A 22,238-nucleotide genomic window follows, 5' to 3' on the forward strand; every position below is an offset into this window, starting at 1 on the left:
CTATAAAAGAGTGCAGGCTTAACATCTCATTTGAATTAGCATTATTATTAACTGAGCTTGCAGAAGACAAAACTTCTAATCTATAAGGGCAACATCTCTACTTTGTTCAATAATGAGGTTCATTTCCCCAACCTATTCACGTATGTCATGGCGACATCTTTTTATCCTAATTGGTTCTGTTCTGACAATCCTCTATCACATTTATCTGCCTTTACCCAATTGAAAAGTCTTTTTTAAACAGTAGTCTCCAACATTCTCTCATTCCTTTAGGCAAAATGTATTATTCTTTTATACCTACCATTGAAAATATTTTGATCATCTGCGTGCTCCAAGAAATATGTATGTACAATATCTCTTTGGGGACTCAGATTAACATAATGTTCTTTCATCATTGGGACTTGGTCATAAAACCAATGCAGATGACTAGCCTAGAAATCTCTTTCCTAGGCATGATGAATGGACTGTTTGTTAAATTGGTGTGGGCCATTATCTTGTGGGTACAGATACGGTATACAAAACTACCCAGGTTTCCATACTTTGGATATTGCTATATTATCAACCATCTGCCAGGTGTGATAATAGAGACAAAGACTTAGATGTTGTTTAAGATACAGTTGGAAGCTATAGTGAGGGAGTTAGGCTACTCATGGGCTCACCCTGCATGGCTTTGTTATTCCTATTTTTCTGATAACCTGGTGTCACATTCCATCACATTCCTACTTTGAGGCTTGCCTCAATTTCAAACAATATTTTTGGTGAATGAAATGTTTAACAATTGTTGCTTTGCACTCAATTAATACATGATAAATGCTGTGCAGCACGGGGGGCACACTGCAAGTGTCTGGAAGCAGCACACCTGAAACACACCTGTGGAGACACTTTCTTTTTGGGCACTCCCATTGGATGGTTTCCCAAGCAGCTATGCACCAGAAATGGGTCCTATCACTCAATAGCACAGTGTACATTGTCCATTGCCTTCTCTGCAGATTTTCTTTCTTATTGTTAACATTGAAATTTAGCAGAAAATCTGACTTTGGCATTTTATTTCTTCTTGAGATGTGGGTGACATTGGTAAGGTTGCATTTAGATACAAGCGAGGCTGACACTCCAGTGCACTACTCAGGGAGGGCTGCACTGTTGTAAGGGCCGTCTTTTGGATGAGATGTTAAACCTGTCTGCCCTCTCAGGTAGGTGTGAAAGATCCCAAGGCACTATTTGAAAAAAGAGCAGGGGAATTATCCCTGTGTTCTGGTCAATATTTATCCCTGAATCACATCACCAAAACAGATTATCTGATCATTATCAAATTCCTGTTTCTGGGAGTTTACTGTGAGCAAATTGGCTGCAGCGTTTCCTACATCACAAGTGACTACACGTCAAAAGTACTGGCTATAAAGCACTTTGAGAATTCTGGTGTTCATGAACAATGCTATATGAACGCAAGTTTTTCTTTCTTTAGTGTCCATTTCTCATTGCCCTGAGGAAGTGTTCATTCTTGCAATATGGGCATCATGGGCATTTATTGCCCAGCCCTAGTAACTCTAAAGAAAGTGGTGGAGCCTTTTTCAACTTCTGCAGTTCATGTGGTGAAGCTACTCCCAAAGTGCTGTTAGGGAGTTCCAGGATTTTGACTCAGTCAAAATGAATGATCATCGATATATGTCGAAGTTGTGATGGTGTGTGACGTGGAGGGGAACTTGGAAAATGGTGGTGTTTTCAAGTCTCTGCTGCCTCTGTCCTTTTAGCTTGTGGAGTTCCTGGGTTTGGGCCATGCTGTCACAGAATCCTGGAGAAGTTCCTGCAGTGCATCCTGCAGATGGTACACACTGCTACCACTGTGCGCCGGTGGTGGAGGGAGTAGATGTTTAAGATGGTGGATAGGGTACCGATCAAGTAGGCTGCTTTATCCTGGTTGGTGTTGATGGCTGTCTTCTCAAAGCAACCAAAGTGTTAAGGAGGCAAGTTCCCTTCCCTGAAGGTTATGGCTGAACTCGATGGGTTTTTACAACAATCCTGCAGCTTTCATGGCTATTTTACTCGTGCCCACCGACAAAATACTGCATTTTTTAAATTTACCTTTATAGCTTGCCTTGGTGAGATTTGAACTCATAACTTTCTAGTTTAGGACAATATCATAATACCATACCCAATTGAATAGGAATTTCTCAGCTATTTATTCTAGAAATTAGTACACAAGGAGTATTTATTTTTAGCTTCGACACTATTGCTCTTTGATGCGACTTAATCCTTTGAGTGGAGTAACTGCAATAGAAGGCATTAACTATTATATCAAAGAATCACAGAATCACAGAATAATACAGTGCAGAAGAGGCCCTTTGGCCCATCAAATCTGCACCAATGCATTAACACACCTGACCTGTCTACCTAATCCCATTTGCCAGCACTTGGCCCATAGCCTCGAATGTTATGACGTGCCAAGTGCTCATCCAGGTACTTTTTAAAGGATGTGAGGCAACCTGCCTCTACCACCCTCCCAGGCAGGGCATTCCAGACTGTCACCACCCTCTGGGTAAAAAAGTTCTTCCTCAAATCCCCCTTAAACCTCCCACCCCTCACCTTAAACTTGTGACCCCTCGGAACTGACCCTTCAACTAAGGGGAACAGCAGCTCCCTATCCACCCTGTCCATGCCCCTCATAATCTTGTACACCTCGATCAGGTCACCCCTCAGTCTTCTCTGCTCTAGCGAAAACAACCCAAGCCTATCCAACCTCTCTTCATAGCTTAAATATTCCATCCCAGGCAACATCCTGGTGAATCGCCTCTGCAACCCCTCCAATGCAATCACATCCTTCCTATAATGTGGCGACCAGAATTGCACACAGTATTCCAGCTGTGGCCTTACCAAAGTTCTGTACAACTCCGACATGACCTCCCTGCTTTTGTAATCTATGCCTCAATTGATAAAGGCAAGTGTCCCATATGCCTTTTTCACCACCCTATTAACCTGCCCGTCTGCCTTCAGAGATCTATGGACAAACACGCCAAGGTCCCTTTGTTCCTCGGAACTTCCCAGTGTCAGGCCATTCATTGAATACTTCCGTGTCACATTACTCCTTCCAAAGTGTATCACCTCACTTTTCAGCGTTAAATTCTATCTGCCACTTTTCTGCCCATTTGACCATCCGTCTATATCTTCCTGTAACCTAAGACACTCCACCTCACTGTTAACCACTCAGCCAATCTTTGTGTCATCCGCAAACTGACTGATCCTACCACCCACATAGTCATCTATGTTGTTTTATATAAATGACAAACAATAGGGGACCCAGCACAGATCCCTGTGGTACACTACTGGATACTGGCTTCCAGTCACTAAAACAGCCATCTGTCATCACTCTCTGTCTCCTACAGCTAAGCCAATTTTGAATCCACCTTATCAAGTTACCTTGTATCCCATGTGCATTTGCTTTCTTGATAAGTCTCCCATGTGGGACCTTGTCAAACGCTTTGCTGAAATCCATGTAAACTACATCAACTGCACTACCCTCATCTACACACCTGGTCACATGCTCAAAAAATTCAATCAAATTTGTTAGGCATGACCTCCCTCTGACAAAGCCATGCTGACTATTCCTAATCAAATTTTGCCTCTCCAAATGGTGATAGATTATCTCCTTCAGAATTTTCTCCAATAGTTTCCCTACCACTGACGTGAGACTCACTGATCTGTAGTTCCCTGGCTTATCTCTACAACCTTTCTTAAATAGTGGGACCACATTAGCTGTTCTCCAGTCCTCTGGCACCTCCCCCGTGGCCAGAGAGGAATTAAAAATTAGGTTCAGAGCCCCTACAATCTCCACCCTCGCCTCCCACAGCATCCTGGAACACAAATCATCCGGACCTGGAGATTTGTCCACTTTTAAGCCTTCCAAAACCTCCCAATACCTTGTCACTCCCTATGACAATTTGCTCAAGAACCTCACAGTCTCTCTCTCTAATTTCCATTTCTACATCCTCATTCTCTTGTGTGAAGACAGATGTGAAGTATTCATTCAACATCCTACCAATGTCCTCTGGCTCCACCCACAGATTTCCCCCTTGGTCCCTAATGGGTCCTACTCTTTCCCTGGTTATCCTCTTCCCATTGATATACTTATAGAATATCTTGGGATTTTCCCTACTTTTACCAGCCAGAGCTTTCTCATATCCCCTCTTTGCTCTCCTAATTGCTTTCTTAAGCTCCATCCTACACTTTCTGTACTCCACTAATGCTTCCATTGATTTGCTCTCCTTGTATTTGCTAAAAGCCTCTTTTCCTTCTCATCATACCCTGAATGTTTCTGGTCATCCATGGTTCTCTGGGCTTGTTGCTCCTACCTATTACCCTAGAGGGAACATGTTGGGCCTGTACCCTTCCCATTTCCTTTTTGAATGCCCCCCACTGCTCTTCTGTAGATTTCCCGACAAGTAACTCTTTCCAGTCTACCTTGGCCAGATCCTGCCTTATTTTACTAAAATTCACTCTCCCCCAATCCAAAACCTTTTTTTGCAACTTGTCTATTTCTTTCTCCATAACAAGCTTAAATTGTACCATGTTATGGTCACTATTCCCAAAATGCACCCCCACCAACATATCAACCACCTGTCCGGCTTCATTCCCCAGAATTAGGTCCAGCACTGCACTCTCCCTTGTTGGATCCTCTACATATTGAGCTAAAAAGTTCTCCTGTATACATTTTAAGAACTCCACTCCATCTAAGCCCTTAACACGATGACTATCCCAATTAATAAAGAAGCATGTCTTTACCTGACATATATTGGCTCTAGGCTGATGAAGGGCATCTGTCTATGAGGATGCCACATTGAGTGAAAGGCTCTATCTTATTTTTACTGGTCAGGATTGAGCTTTGATTCCAATTTTAATTTCTATTTTTCTGAGATATCCCTTGAACAGCTCATTCTGCTTCTTGAGAAGCCTAAAACTTGGGAAAGACAGCTAATTTTATCCAAGTATGTGCACATTACTTATCAGATTTCAAAGGCATTTCAAATCTAATTTTTTGTTCCTTTCATTTTTCATATTTTAATTGTATTTTGAGAATAAAGTTTCATGGTGTCAGTTCCTATGTGACGCTCAGCCAATGTCTTGTCAGAACATTCAAAGAGAAGATAATTTTATTGCCATATTCAAGAAAAATCTGTCAAATGACAAATTAAAAGATATTAAATTTGTGGGAATGGTGCTGGACTCACACAAAAGCAGAAGATTTGTGCCTATACAGGAGCACTTATTTCTCACACAGCCTTTCAGGGAGAGAATTCCAGATTTCCACCACTCTTTGTGTAAAAAAAGTGATTTTGCTTCTAAACAGCCTACCTTTAAATTTAAGATGTATCTCCTTGTTCTTGATTTCCCCACCAGAGGATATAGTTTCTGTGTATTACCCCTATCAAATCCTCTTAATATTTTAAACATCTCAGTCAGTTCCTGCTTCAATCTTCTACACTCAAGGTAATACTAAATAAACTTATGCAACCTGTCCTCATAACTTAAACCTCTAAACCTGGTATCATAGTTTCATTACGGCCTCAAAATGACCACCTGATGCAGTTTCCCAACTTTTGTGTCCAATTTCAGTTTTTGCCTTCAATAGCTCCTGACATTAAAATGAATCAATAGAAATTTGTGGGAATAGCACGGCTTCTCCTTGGGAACATGCATTGAGAAATTCACCTTGTGTGGTTTGTTTCAGTGCTCACCGAACATTTTAGTACTTTGCTTTCATTGGATGTTTTTTCAATATTTTTGGAAGTTTAATTAATTTGTATTTTTGGAATTATTTTTGGGGGAACCTGAAAATAATAGTCCATATTATTGCCTGCTAGGTCTGTGGATTGCAGACTGTGAGTAAAGCTCTTACAGGAATGTCAGCCAAACACTAATAGAAAAGACCATTTTATCAAACAATATTCAGGGAAGCAATATGCATCTAGATGTCAGAAGCTTAGTGGGCCGAAGTGAATGATGGGAGCTGGTTTGGATAAGCCCAAACACAGAACATAAGAAATCGGAGCAGGAGTAGGCCATTCGGCCCCTCAAGCCTGCCCGCCATTCAATAAGATCACGGCTGATCTGCCCCAGACCTCAACTCCTCTTTCATGCCAGCTCCTCATAGCCCTCAACTCCCCGATATTTCAAAAATCTATCTACCTCCTCTTTAAATACTTTTAGTGATTTAGCCTCCACAACTCTCTGGGGTAGAGAATTCCAGACATTCACTACCCTCTGAGAGAAGAAATTCCTTCGCATCTCAGTTTTAAATGAGTGTCCCCTTAATCTGTAACTATGTCCCCTAGTTCGAGATTCCCCCACTCGTGGAAACATCTTCTCAACATCTACCCTGTCAAGTCCCCTCAGAATCTTGTATGTTTCAATAAGATCACCCTTATTCTTCCAAACTCTAATGAATAAAGGCCCAACCTGTTTAGCCGTTCTTGATAAGCCAACTCCTTCATCCCAGGAATGAGCCTAGTGAATCTCTTTTGAACTGCCTCCAATGCTAGTATATCCTTTCTTAAATACAGGGACCAAAACTGTACACAGTGCTCCAGGTGCAGCCTCACCAACACCCTGTACAGTTGTAACAAGACTTCCCTATTTTTAAACACCAACCTCCTAGCAATAATGGCCAAAATTCCATTTGCCTTCATAATTATTTGCTGCACCTGCATGCTAACTTTTTGTATTTCATGCACAAGAACTCCCAGATCCCTCTGTGCTGCACTTTTTGGAGTCTCTCTCCATTTAAATAATAGTCTGTCTTTTGATTCTTCCTACCAAAGTGCATGACCTCACACTTTCCTACATTAAACTCCATCCGCCAAGTTTTTGCCCACTCACTCAACCTATCTATATCCCCTTGCAGATTCCTTATGTCCTCATCACAACATGCCCTCCCACCTATTTTTGTATCGTCAGCAAATTTGGATATATTACACTCTGCCCCCTCCTCCAAGTCATTAATATAGATAGTGAATAATTGAGGCCCTAAGACTGATCCTTGTGGCACTCCACTAGTTATGTATTTCCAACCTGAAAAAGACCCATTAATCCCGACTCTCTGTCTACTGTGAATTAACCAATCCTCAATCCATGGTAATACATTACCCCCAATACCGTGAAGTGGTACAAGATGAAAAAAGGAATGCCGAGGATATCAGAAGGTATCTGAGAGACACTGGTCACACCTGCCATTATGTCAAAAACCATATCTACAGCACTTAATGTACTTACCTGCCAGTTGGCCGCCTCCCTGCCTGCAAAGACTCTGGATCAACAGTGAGTTCGATGCAGAGTCTTTTTGTCTCCTGCAACGATATCTGCAGGCAACTGGCAACATGGGCATGGTATTGCCTGTGGCAGTCAAGATTGCCAGTGCCCTGAAATTTTCTGCCTCCCTGTTCACCCCAGGAATGCACTGTGGTTTCAGCTAATGTGTTGTCCTCACAATGTACCAAATAGGTGACTGCTGCCATTAGTCAGGATGGTTAGTGTTTCAGGAAGCACGGGGGTGGTGGGGGGTGGTGAAATTGATCATGGCTGTCCTATCAGGTTTTTCCTCCTCCTTCTTATCCATGCAGTCAACCTCACCAGATTCTACCGCCGCAAGCTGGTGCTGGTGTTTGGTAACCTCAGTGTGAGGGGTGAGCACTGCTTTTCTTGTTCTGGGCAGGGCTGCTCTGCTCTTCCAGGCCGAGAATGACACAAAATGAAAAAGTGTTAAAATAATGACTTCAAGCGATACTTTGAAATAGGAATTGCATTCCAAGATACTGCGTGTGATTGTGTGGGAGTGAGAGGGGATAGAAAGACACTTGCGCAGGGTCTGAGCTCGGGAAGGGCCTGTAACCTCACCTTTTCCTTGCTCTCTCCATGCTCCTATATGGCAGGACATCCTGGGTGGTCTACACCAAGTGGGTTAAAGGCTGCGTTTATTGTGGCTTTGTTCAGTTCAGGTGTGTTCACTTATGTGCTATCTTGTCATGCAAGCAGAGAAAGTTTAAAGAGCACACTCACTGTGACACATATGCGCTCATTTGTGTGACATCATTTGTGTGCAGGTATCCTTTATTGTCCCAATTTTAAAATAATACTGCCTCACATCTTGCCCATCACCTTTCCCATTAAAGCCTGGCTCGGGTATAAAATTATAACCCAACCCGGGCCCAACCCGACAACAGCCAATCCGAACCCGACTCGGGCCCGAGTCCTTTAATTGTTTTCAATGCCCAACCCGACCTGAAAATAACAAACATATTTTTGAAACGGGAAAAAGATCGTAGATTAAGACAAAAACAATATGAAACAAAACAGTAGAGTCCAGCCCGACCTGACCCGAGCCTGAATGCTGAACGCCGAATGCAGACCCGACCCGAGCCGAACCCAACACATGTAGTCGGGTTTGGTTGGGTTCGGGTCGGGTGGCCAGGCTTTATTTCCCATCCTACCTCAGCCCCATGCCTGATGCCCTCTCCACTTCCCTCCCTTCTCCCGCCTCAGCTGAAACATCCTCCTGCCGCTCAATGTCTCTTCACTCATCTTCAATATCCTGGGTCTGCCACTAAAACTAATGCATCAGGGACATAGGAACATGAGGAGGCTATTCAGCTTCCCAAACCTGTTCTGCCATTCAGTTAGATCACAACTGATCCGTACCTCAACTCCATTTACCCACCTTGATTCTGTAACCTTTAACACCCTTACCCAACAAAAACTTCCCCAAAACGTGGAGGAACTGGAGAGTCGAAACAGTGCTGGTAATGTGGGAGCTGTATTAACAGACAAATATTTGACAGGAATTGGGGCAAATAACAAATTTAGGTATATTTTATGCAGCTTACATTTATAAGAACATACGAGTTAGGAGCAGGAGTAGGCCACTCAGTCCCTCAAGCCTTCTCTGCCATTCAACAAGATCATGGCTGATCTGATTGTAACCTCAACTCCACATTCCCACCTACCCCCGATAATCTTTCACCCCCTTGTTTATCAAGACTTTATCTACCTCTGTGGCACAGTGGTTAGCACCGCAGCCTCACAACTCCAGTGACCTGGGTTCGATTCTGGGTACTGCCAGTGTGGAGTTTGCAAGTTCTTCCTGTGACCGTGTGGGTTTCCGCCGGGTGCTCCGGTTTCCTCCCACAGCCAAAGATTTGCAGGTTGATAGATAAATTGGCCATTGTAAATTGCCTCTAGTGTAGGTAGGAGAATGGTGGGGACATGGTCGGGAATATGGGATTAATGTAGGATTAGTTCCGAAGAAGGGTCACTGACCCGAAACGTTAACTCTGCTTCTCTTTCTACAGATGCTGCCAGACCTGCTGAGTGAATCCAGCATTTTTTGTTTTTGTTTAGGATTAGTATAAATGGGTGGTTGTTGGTTGGCACAGACTCAGTGGGCCAAAGGGCCTGTTTCAGTGCTGTATCTCTATGACTATGACTCTGCTTCCACTGCCTTTTGAGGAAGAAAGTTCCAAAGACTCACAATCCTCTGAGGGAAATTTTTTTTCCTCATCACTGTCTTAAATGGGCGATTCCTTATTTTTAAATAATGACTCTTAGTTATAGATTTTCCCACAAGAGGAAACATCCTTTCCTGTCAGGATCTTGTGGGCTGGATTTTAGCAAGCCCTTGGCATCATGATCTGTGGTGGGGGAGGCCTGAAGATGGCTCCGGACGAGGCCCACCATGAACCTCAACGCCAGCCCGATCCTCCCAGCAGTGGCGAGATTCTGTGGTGGCCACCGCCCCGCCCCCCCTGTCGCTAGGTGATGGGACCACAATTAACATATTCAAATGAATAAAATTAATACATTTAAATACATTTACCTGAGATCTTGAGGGCCTGCCTTGACCTTCGGCACAGTGGCCGGCACTCCATCGCCTTCAGATCCCCACTGGGGGAAATGAGGTGTGACACTGGTGGGGAGGTGGAAGGAGGTAAGTTTATCAGTGCGGGATGAGGGGGTGGGGAATGGGGTCAAATATGCATAATGGGTGTAGGAGATGGTGGGAAGGGGTTGAACGTTAAACTTTGCGCAGTTTGGAGGGGGAAGGTCAGATGTAAAAGGTAACTGTTTGGGGGGGGGAGGGGCAAATACTTATTGTAATTGTTATGGGGGGGTGGGATGGGAAAGGGGCATCAGAAATTTATTTATTTACCTTTGGGAGGATCTTTCTTTGAAAACTGAAATATGCTGACAGGGCTGGCTGCCCTTTAAAAATGGCGGCAGCACCTGTGCACAGGCAGCTGACACCATTGCCAGTGACAGAGAGCACCCCCTCACCCCCCCCCCAACGTGATTGTGGAAGGGGGAGGCAGGCCGCCCCGGCTATTTAAATGAGGCGCCATGCTTAAGGTCGCAGTCGCTCTTTGGTGTTCAAGTCATCTGTTATGATCAGGTGAGACAGAGGTCTAGGGTTCCCCTTCAGCCTTCACCTGGTCTTACTTTACTTTTAATTTTAAACACACTGTGTTTAAGCTCCCCCTTGGTGAATCCTTGTTCACCGCTTTCCAATTATAAGGCAAAATAAACAGCACAAATAGGCTTTCTCAGGTTTCAAGAAGAAAAGTTCAAATTTATTAACCTTAAACCTAAACTCCAATTCGGTTAACGCTTACGGATACATGGCGCGCCCCACGCTAGCATGCGTACACAATGCACACACGCAAATAGAGACAGAAAAGAGCAGAAGAAAAATAAAGTGGAAAGGTTTGAGGAAATATCTGAAGAGTTGTTGTTATGTTTCTTCAAGCTCATTGTAGAGTTCTTGATTGTAGGTAGATCTTGCTTTTCATTGGGGCCCAGTATTCTTCTTAAACCTTGTTCGCTGTAGAAGACTTGGGGTTCGTGTGTCTTCAGTGGATTCAGAGGCTTGCGAGAAAGAGATGGAGCAGGCAGGAGAAAGATCTTCTCAGTCCAGGAGCAAACAGCTTTCTGCCCAAACTGTACAAATTCAAAAAACTCAGGTTGCCCAGCAGGTTAGTCATGTGACTAGCTGGTTTGACCATGTCCGTTTGTGTATTCGGCCATCTTAGCAGTCAACCTAGAATGCGAGCTCCCCTGCCTTCAACGTCTGGTAATCAAAAGTCTATTGAATGTCAGGGAATGGCTGCTTTGTCCTTCCAATCACTGTCTGTTAATATGCAAATATCTTTTCCAACCACGGCTGATCTGTTTAACAAGTCCTTTCTTCACTCCAGTAACAGTTTAAAATCAATGTTCATGAAAAAATTAATGTGCCTCATTCTTGGCAGCTGGGGGCCTAGCATCACAAGCCTCCTACTCTTACTCCACATCTTTATACACTTATCAAGACTATATGCAAATGAGGAGTTGCATTGAGATGTACGGTCATTCCAAAGGTAACACATCACAGCAGCTACTTTGTAATTTCAATGAACCTGATAGTTTCCAATTTCCTCAGGACATTTGAAAGCAAGCAATGTGAAAAGGCCCTGTGGGTCCTCAGGTCTTCCTCATCCATTGACCATATGGAACCTACCTGATTGTGGACATTAATCCACTAAGTTAACATTCTGAGGGAGAGTTCTGCAGAAATACTCTCTCATGGGGTCAATTTTAATCCAATCCATCTGTTGGAAACTGACAGGATTGGATGGACCACTATTTTTATACCTCGACCAATATCACTCTTCACTGACTTCGGGAGGAAGTGATTATGGGACTCAGATGGAACTATCTGTGGTGGGATATGTAGGGGTATACAGTCAATGGCCTGTGGGATTGGGGCCTGGAAGTTGGGGCTTTCTGGGGCAGGTGGGGATACAGGTCACGGGCCAGAACTTAGGGCGTGTGAGATTGGAGATCGGGGTCTGGAGCTGAGGGGATGGAGATTGGAGGTGAGAGGCTGGGGAGTGGTATCAGAGGTGGGCATCCAAGGGCTGTAGGTTGGGGATCTTGGGATTGTGGGGTCACCGGGAGCGGCGACAATCAAAATTGTCCTTACCAGGTAAGAAAGTTAGCTATTCTTGCAGGCGATCCCCTAGGTTGCTTTCCCTGAGCACGTTGGCACTGGCTGCCCCGGGGCAAACCAAAGTTGCAGCAGGGACCATTGGGCCCCTTCTTTTCATATGCAAAGGGTCTAACTCCTACTTTAGATGTGGGTAAAGGACACCTATTGTTTGTCTTTGTTTAATAGGGCAGTTGGCACACTTACAGCCAGAAATGAGTGTGTGCTTCCTGACTGCCATTTTGGGATCTTGGAGGGCACGTTGTGCATGAAAAATGATTTTATGTGATCCAATTTCTAGACCTTAGGATTTTCAATATATGCATTTAAAAACATATAATAATAAAGGCAGGGAAAGTCAAGCTGGCCAATTTAGCTTGTGCCATGACCCCTCCGCCACTCCCTTCCACTCCTCGCTCACACTAGCCAAACCACCTCCTGGGAGAGGCAAAAACCTGCAAAAATGTCTTTGACTGGTATTCGAAAAGCCTTGTATAAGAGTACTATACCATTTTTATTTTGTATTTAAGTATTCTGGCAATACTTCATGTCACTCTATTTAAAATATCTACTTTGAAAATATGTGTATTTAAAATGCGTATCTTTAACAGGGAGAATACACTTTACACAACTACATCGGAATGAAGTAAACTTACTGGTCAATATTTATTCAGTCGTGATATTGACCATTCACAGTGCAAGGACTGGGAATTAATTGCCTTGCACCAATCAACTCTATGAACTCCAATCTGACTCAAGTTATTTAGGCAAGAAATCTAAATGTTGAATCTGCATTCTCTGTTATTTTCCTCTCCATATCTCACTGAAACTGAGAAAGTAAATGGCCCCAGGTATCTGCTGAATAACCAGTGGCAGAGTGCCATGATTAGCCAACAGTGCAGAGTTCAGGGAAGTTATTTAAGTTAGCCAGTTCTCATAGTCGTTATATTGTGCCTGGTCAATGAATGAATCATTATTGAGAAATAGGTTTTCTTTATGCACACCTATTGGTAAATATATTGTATTTCTATCTCACCTGGTGTCTGCTCTGTTGACGGTTCATTCATACTAAGATCAGATGTGCACAGCCATTTGCAACTCATTCTGTGCTGCACTGTCCTTATTGTTTCACTTGCTCTCAGTTGATTTCATTTACTTCTTGTTCAGATGGTCTGTTGTCTTTTTCTCTTGTCCTCACAATATCACTTTTCCCAACCTCATTCTACAAGTATTGCCAAGAGGTGTATTTTTCCCCTTGTATTATCCAGTTGAATGACTTCTATGTAGTTTTGCCATTTCACCTCCAGTAGCCTTTGGCTCTGCTCCTTTCAGCACTGACTCATCCATAAGGAGGCCCACAAACTGATGAAGACGGAAGATCTGCCTTTGCCGAATGAAACACTCTGGGACCTAAGTTTGATATTGCTCGACAATGGGCAGAAAAAGGTTGCTGCAATGCACTCGTGTGACAGAAGAGAGATTCCTACTGAAGATTGCCCTTGAGCCAAGTTGGAATAGGTAGTCATGGGCATCTCAATGACACTTTCCGGTCCTGGCCCTTCAAATACTGCCCCGCTCAAACATTGAGCAGGTAAGGCCAGCAAGTGGGGGGTGTGGGGAAGCAAAGGAGACGGTGTGAGCATGGGCTGGCAGCAACCCACAATGCTAATGTCGAGGCAAGAGGAACACACTGCTACCTGTGCTGGATCCACATAGAACCATAGAAAAGTTACAGCACAGAAAGAGGCCATTCAACCCATCGTGTCAGTGCCGGCAGAAAAAAAAACTAGCCGCCCAATCTAATCCCAGCTTCTAGCATCTGGTCGTAGACTTGCAGGTTACAGCACTTCAGGTGAAGGTCCAGGTATCTTTGAAATGAGTTGAGGCTTTCTGCCTCCACCACTGATCCGGGCAGTGAATTCCAGACACCCACCACCCTCTGGGTGATAAAGTTTTTCCTCATGTATTCTCTAATCCTTCCACCTTAAATCTGTGCCCCCTGGTAATTGACCTCTCCGCTAGGGGAAACAGGTCCTTCTTGTCTACTGTATCCAGGCCCTTCATAATTTTGTACATCTCAATTAAGTCACCCTTCAGCTGCCTCTGTTCTAAGAAAAACAACCCCAGCCGATCCTCATAGCTGCAACTTTCAATCACTGGAAACATTCTTGTAAATCTCCTCTGCACTTTCTCCAGAGCAATTATGTTTTCCCTGTAATGTGGTGACCAGATCTGTACGCAATACACCAGCTGTGGCTGAACCAGCGTTTTATACAGTTCCAGCATTACATCCCTGCTTTTGTATTCTATACCTCGGCCAATAAAGGAAAGCATTCCTTATGCCACCTTCTTCACTTTATCTACCTGTCCGGTCGCCTTCAGGGACCTGTGGACATGCACTCCAAGGTCTCTCACTTCTTCTACCCCTCTCAATATCCTTCCATTTATTGTGTATTCCCTTGCTTTGTTTGCCCTCCCCAAATGCATTACCTCACACTTTGATCTCTTCACCACCACACTCCCTGCTTTCAAGGTCGTTTCTGAAAACTCCTCTTTGATTATGCCTACAGCCTCCCTTGTCTCTCAATGTTCCCTCTAATTTTTCTTTGTTGTGTGTGGCTTGTTTGCTGTGCTGCATGGTCCTTTTAAGATTGCTGTGTGGCCTTGCACAGGAGACATTGGTTTTGCGTGGCCTGTTGCACTGCACTGTACATTCCAGATTGCTTCACTGCTGTGAACTCATGCAGCTTAGAGGAACAGTGACTCCCCGCACCACCCCACCCCCCCAATTCTTGCTCAACCCTTTCCCTTTGCCACTATATCCATTTTCTGATTTTGTAAAATGTTGAATCACTGTCCTGCACACGAAGAATTCTATATAAATGCAAATTTTATTCTTACGAGCAGCCTTCACATATTGCTGTTAATAGAAGGAGGAACATGCTAAAGAAGTTCTATGTGTGCTTTGCTGACTGATTGAAAAAATAATATGGAGGAAAGAGTACGAGTAGGTTTGTATGAGCCCTGACCTAGTGGTATTCCTCCAACTTCCTTATCTCTGATACCATTTATGGCTTCCTTGCAAGTAGTGATTTCTCCATATTTGGGTTCAAAACATTTATGTTAGGGCAACCGTCTTCAGTTGGATTCTTTGGTTATCAGCTGTCTTCTGCAACCAGAGTACAATAAGGGAAATATCAAATTGTTGTGTAGACATACAGTGATGTCATGAAACCATTGTGGATATGATGATATCTTCATTAGATAAGAGGATTCTTTTGAGTTGAATGCTTGCAAGCATATCAGTGGGCGGCGCAGTGGTTAGCACCGCAGCCTCACAGCTCCAGCGACCCAGGTTCAGTTCTAGGTACTGCCTGTGCGGAGTTTGCATGTTCTCCCTGTGACCGTGTGGGTTGCCAACGGGTGATCTGGTTTCCACCCGTAGCCAAAGACTTGCATGTTGATAGGTAAATTGGCCATTGTAAATTGCCCCTCGTGTAGGTAGGTGGTGGGGATGTGGTAAGGAATATGGGATCAATGTAGGATTAGTATAAATGGGTGGTTGTTGATCGGCACAGACTTGGTGGGCTGAAGGGCCTGTTTCAGTGCTGTATCTCTCTTTGACTTCTCCAGATTGAATTCCATTTGACACTTCTGTGCCCACTCAATCAAACCATTGATATCATTCCGGAGTCTACAGCTATCCTCTTCACTATCAACTACACGGCCAATTTTTGTGTCGTCTGCAAATTTCCCAATCATGCCTCCCACATTTAAGTCCAAATCATTAATATATACCACAAACAGCAAGGGACCCAACACTGAGCCTTGTGGAACCCCACTGGAAACTGCCTTCCATTACAAAAAACATCTGTCGACCATTTGTTTCCTGTCACTGAGCAAATTTTGGATCCAATGTGCCACATTTCCCTGTATCCCACAGCCTATTATTTTTCTGACCAGTCTGCCATGTGGGACCATGTCAAATGTCTTACTAAAATCCATGTAGACCACATCCAATGGACTACCCTCACCAATCCTCCCTGTTACTTCCTCAAAAAACTCAATCAAGTTAGGAAGACATGACTTTCCCTTAACAAATCCATGCTGACTATCCCTGATTAATCCATGCTTTTCTAAGTGGCAGTTTATCCCATCTCTCAGAATTGATTCCAATAATTTGCCCACCGCCAAGGTCAGACTGACCGGCCTATAATTATTTGGACTGTCCCTCACACCTATTTAAACAATGATACAAGGTTCACAGACCTCCATTCCTCTGGGACCTCGCCTGTATCTAGGATTTGAAGATGATCTTCAGAGCATCCACTATTTCCTCCCTGGCTTCCTTTAACAGCCTGGGATACAATCCATCCGGCCCTGGTGATTTATCCACTTTCAAGGATGTCAGAACCTCCAGTACTTCCTCTCTCATTATGCTTATCCTGTCTAATATTTCACACTCCTCTTTTACTACAATGTCTGCATCAGCCCTCTCCTTTGTGAAGGCAGTGACAAAAAACTCATTAAGAACCCTGCCCACATCTTCTGCTTCCATGCACAAGTTCCCTTGTACATCTCTGATAGGCCCTACCCTTTCCTTAGTTATCTTCTTGCTCTTAATATACTGGTAAAACATCTTTGTGTTTTCCTTGATTTTACTTGCCAATAATTTTTCATGTCCTCTCTTTGCTTTCCTAATTTCCTTTTTTACTTCACCCCTGCATTTTCTATACTCCTCTAGGCTTTCTAAAGCATTAAGTTTTTTGTGATAAGCTTTCCTTTTCTACTTTATCTTGCCCTGTAAGCTTCTAGATAACCGGGGAGCTCTAGATTTGGCCATACCACCCTTTATCTTTGTGGGAACATGCCCATACTGTGCCTTTAGAATTTCGCTTTTGAATGCCTCCTATTGATTTGCCACTGATTGCCCTTCAAGTAACTGTATCCAGTCCACTTTTGCCAGACCACCTCTCAGCTTTGTGAAATTTGCCTTCCCTCAATTTAGAACTTTTACTCCTGTTCTTTGTCCTTTTACAAGATTATGCTAAAACCAACTGTATTATAGTCACTATCTCCAAAATGGTCACCCACTGCTACTTCATCCACTTGCCCAGCTTCATTACCGAAGACTAAATCTAGAATTGTGCCCCCTCTCATTGGGCTTGTTACGTGCTGGCTAAAAACGTTCTCTTGAATGCATTTCAAGAACTTAGTGCCCTCTGTGCCCTTTACACTGTTTGTATCCCAGTTGATATTGGGGTAGTTGAAATCCCCAACTATTATTGCCCTATTGTTTTTGCACTCAGAAATTTGCCTACATATTTGTTCTTCTATCTTCCTCTCACTATTTGGGGGTCTATAGTACACTCCTAGTAGTGTGGCTGCCCCTTCCTTTATTTCTGAGCTTAACCCTTATGGCCTCATTTGATGATTCATTTAGCATATCATCCCTTGTCACAGCTGTTATTGATTCCTTAACCAATAATGCTACACCCCCCTTCTTTTTTATCCCTTTCTCTAGCTGCCTGAAAACTCTATATCCAGGGATGTTGAGCTGCCATTTTTGTCCCTCTTTAAGCCAAGTTTCCATTATAGCAATGATATTGTGTTGCCATGTGTCTATCTGTGCCCTCAGCTCATCGGCTTTATTTGCTATACTCCTTGCATTTAAATAAATACCTTTTAAGACTGCCAAATTCCTGTGCTGCACACTTTTTGACCTTTGCTTCTTCTGTCTTTCAAAGTCACTCACTACCTTTCTGCCTTCCATTCTCTGCCCTGAATTTGTCCTATCTGAAGCTACGCTCAGGTTACCATCTCCCTGCCAAACTAGTTTAAACCATCCCCAACAGCACTAGCAAACCTTCCTGCAAGGATATTTGTCCTGGTCCTGTTCAGGTGCAGACCGTCCAGCTTGCATAGGTCCCACCTTCCCAGAACCAGTCCCAATGTCCCAGAAACCCAAAGTCCTCCCTCCTGCACCATCTCTCGAGCCACGCATTCATCTGGTGTATTCTCCTATTTCTATACTCACTAGCATGTGGCCTTGGGAGTAATCTGGAGATTACTACCTTTGAGGTTCTGTTTGCTGATCTCTTTCCTAACTCCCCAAACTCAGCCTGCAGGACCTCATCTCTTTTTCTACCTATATTGTTGGTACCAATGTGGACCACAACCTCTGGCTGTGCACCCTCACCCTCCAGAATGCTCTGTTGTCACTTGGTGATATCCATGACCCTTGCACCAGGGAGACAACATACCTTCTTGGGATCATGTCTGCGACCACAGAAACGCCTATCTGTTCCCCTAACTATAGAATCCCCTTCCACTATTGCTCTCCTGTCTTTTCTCCTCCCTCCCTGCACAGCTGAGCCACCCATGGTGCTCTGGTCATGACTGTTAGGGTCTGATGTTCTGTTAATGGATGATAAATACCTGGTAGTTCAAGATCATAGGGTGAACAGGTGTTGGGTGTTAATTAGTTAATTGTATTTAAGCCACTGGCTGTGGGTGTTGTTAGAAGAGTAGAAGTAAGCTCTGTGGCAAGCAATAAACAATCTCCACCAAAGCATCCTAGTCTCAGTCTGTTCTTCACAAACAGCCTTGGAAGTTTCTCTAACAATGACTCTCGCTGCACTCTCAAGAGGAACTTCTCTCCCATCGGTACTTGGAACTGAATACCGGTTAGAAAGTGGGATGCCCTCCGGGGACTCCTGCACTACCTGCCTTGTCCTTCCTGCCTGTCTGGCAGCCACTCAGTCCCTCTCTGCCTACCCTCTCTTCAGCTGTGGTGACCACCTCCTGAAAAGTGCTATCCATGTATCGCTCATCCTTGCAAATGCACCTCAGTGACACCAGCTGCTCCTCGAGTTCCAAGATTCGGCACTCAAGTTTTTGCATTTGTGGCACTTTATGCACATGTAGTTCTCCAGAACATGGGTAGGGTCCTTGAGTTCCCACAGGGCACAGGATGTGCATTCAACGGGTGTGAGCAGCCCTGCCATGCCTCGAATTATTTATTTACTGCACTAAAAATTGGAAGTTAAATAAACACAATAAATGGTTATAAATAGAACAAACAAACAGGTAACCGCCTACCAACGGCTGGTATTTTAGCTTCTACTTAGTACTAAGATTTAAATGTTACGAGAAAAAATAAAAGTCAGCAGAAAAAAGAAAGTAAGAAAATACCTACTCACCGACTAGCGCCCTGTGCCTCATTGCTTTCTCTCCCCTCTCGCGCTGCTTGTAGCTCTGAAGTCTCACCCAACCAGTCAGCTATCTGCTTCCCTGTGATGTTACATCAATTTTAATTTGAAGTTTTTTTTCTAATTTGTAGCTATTTGTCCACACACTCTAACAGCAGTGTACTAACCCAGCTATTCACAGATACTCCCTAACAGCAGTTACTCACCAACCAATCACCTTACAGCTTTCCTGTGCTGTCACTGTTCACGTTTTTTCAAACTCAGGTGCGTCTGGACCCATGTCCGCTGCTCTCCCGGAAGGTAAGTGCTATAGGCCGCGATATTCGGCCTTTATTTAACTGCTGCTCGCTCCGTGTTCCTCCTGCAGGTCCGCTCCTGTTGACTGTTGGTTTCAACTCGAGTTTAGGAACCGTGGCACCTCACTAAACATTCAATAACCTGAAAGCGTTGTTTTTCATCACAGACCAATTATCTCATCTCTCAGTGGGAAAGAAAAAGCCTGACAACTGCCTAAAGCAAAAAGCACTTTGCCATTTATCTGAAACATTGATGCCCCCCTGGTTTGAATCGTTCTCACAAATCTCAACCACAAATTTCACTTAACTTTGCAGATTTTTGCACTTCACTCTCAAGTGGATGTACATGCAAAAAATATGGGTGACAAGCATTTACTCTGACATTTCCCATCTCTTCCATAACAAGCTGATCAATTTTTCTGTCTGTTTCTGGGCCAAGGTACGATAATGTTGTTGAGGCTGACTATATGCGTCACTAACTCTACCAAATCTTCTGGCAAAGGTGGTATATATGTAATATACTGGAGGACTCCCATCCCAAACATCCCAACAGTCCATATACTTCCACTTGAGGCTGGTAATTCCAAGATATTAAGCTCTTATGCTTCAAGTAACTGGTCAAGCATGGACTTAAAAGATTCTCCAGCTTTCCCTTCACCCATATCTATCTTGTGGACAATTCTTTCTGAATGCTATTTCTTCCTAGGCCTTAGTTTCCTTAATTCAGGTGCTATGTCCCTCAAAGGCCTTTCCACCCTGGACTAAATGTTGGCGGAGGTGAGATGGTGGCAGGAATCCCCCCCCTGCCCCCCACTCCGCCACCATCCCACTTGATTTTATGCACTCCCCACTTCCAAACGCGCCCGAGGGGAGAGCATAACATTTTCCCCTTTATTTTTTTTCTTTTGCACAGATAAGCATGCTTTCCAGTTCCACATGAATACTGTAATGAGAGATCTAGCAACTGGAGATGTTATCTGCAGACATCCAATGTTACAGCATGGCGACGATTTGAACTAAAGGCTTTGCCTTTCAATGACTTGGCTTTAACCTATATAGGGTGGTTCATTGTCTTCGGGAATAAAGAGTTCAAGAAGGGGTAATATTAATTCCTGGAGTTCTGTCTTTAATGTAAAAACCACCAAGCCTGGGTTCATTGTTTCTGAGATTGGAATTGATACAATAATTTGAGATGAATTGTTGTTTCAAGCATTCAAGAAAGCAAAGTTTTTCTGAATTTTAAAGCGATAATCAAATTTTCATTTGAAAAATGAAAAAAGAAACTAATGAAAAGCAATCTAGGTGGTTCCTGAGTATCAAGGAATAAAGTTTCTTTTGGGGAGAAATAATTTGAGGATTGACAAAAGCATTTGAATTTGGCCTAATTTTGAACTAAAAAAAAATTCAGTCACAATATAATGGGTTGTTTTGAAAAACAAAAGGTTGCCTGAAATAAATGATGGACAAAAAAAGCGTTAATTCCAGGAATCAAGTGGTAATGTTTGATTTTTGTTTTAAAGACCTTATAAGAATGTTGTATTGAGCTGTTAAGTTTTTCCAGGGCTCATAAATGAGATAGAACGGTAATTAATGGGATGTGTCAGACCAAATATAGTAGCTAAAGTAAGTGTTGGTCTCTTAGAGGGTGAGACGAGGGAATTAATAATGGGAAACAAGGAAATGGCAGAGACTTAACAAGTATTTGTTTCTGTCTTCACAGTAGAAGACACAAAAAGCATCCCAAGAATAGCAGAAAATCAGATGGCAAAAGGGAGGGAGGAACGTAAAACAATCACTAGAGAAAAAGTACTAGGAAAACTAATGGGACTAAAGGCTGACAAGTCCCCTGGACCTGATGGCCTGTATCTGAGGGTAATATATTAGCATGGATAGAGGATTTGTGAACAGGAAACAGAAAGTTCGGTTAAATGGGGCATTTTCAGATTGGTAAACTGTAACCAATGGAATGCCAGAGGGATCAGAGCTGGGGCCTCAACTATTTACAATCTATACTAATGGCTTGGATGAGGGACTGAGTGCATTGTAGCTAAGTTTGCAGACCTTATAAAGATAGATAGGAAAGACATAAGGGGCTGGATTTTAAAGCCACTCTGCCGTCGGGAACATAAGCGGTGGGGGGGGCAATGAAGATCGGTGCGGCGGAGGCCTGCCACCTACCCAATGGTGACAGGCCCCGTGCCGATCTTGGCAGCGGTGGCGGCGAGGCCTTATGGTGGATGCCCTGCCGCTTGGCGACGGGGCCTATATTTAAATATGGAAAGTACTTTACATGCCTGAATTAATGAAGAACCCGTCGCCTCCTAAATCACCACACCGATCTTCATTTGGGCAGTCGACAATGCCGCACCTTCAAATCTCTGTTCGGGGAAACGTAGCGCGACACCTGTGTGGAGGGGGGAGGAGGATTTTAATGTGTGTGTGTGCTTGTGTTTGTTGGGACTAATTTCAAAAGGGAACTTTCATATTTCAATCTGTGTGTTAATGCTTTGCATCTTTACTGGATAAGTCTTGTTTTATAATAAATTAATACTTTTGTTGTTTATTAAAGAAACCTGGTTGGTAGATTTTATTCTGGAACGAAAATAGATAAAGTATCTAATTGGCAGTATCGGTACCTGGGTGAAACATTTAAAATAAGAACACATGAACTAGGAGCAGGAGTAGGCAATTCAGCCCCTCGAGCCTGCTCCACCATTCAATACGATCATGGCT

At 43.5% G+C, this 22,238-nt stretch overlaps 1 long non-coding RNA gene across 1 annotated transcript in view; it reads right to left on the reverse strand.

Annotated features, from left to right (window-relative positions):
• Window positions 1-22,238, reverse strand: part of LOC137351932 (uncharacterized) — a 105,177-nt gene that overhangs the window by 15,230 nt on the left and 67,709 nt on the right. The window contains exon 2 of the long non-coding RNA XR_010969599.1: window positions 19,201-19,291. This is a non-coding gene — a long non-coding RNA (uncharacterized lncRNA). The remainder of the gene's footprint in view (window positions 1-19,200; window positions 19,292-22,238) is intronic.

The sequence above is a fragment of the Heterodontus francisci genome, chromosome 37, assembly GCF_036365525.1.
Source record: "Heterodontus francisci isolate sHetFra1 chromosome 37, sHetFra1.hap1, whole genome shotgun sequence".
Classification (NCBI taxonomy): Eukaryota; Metazoa; Chordata; class Chondrichthyes; order Heterodontiformes; family Heterodontidae; genus Heterodontus; species Heterodontus francisci.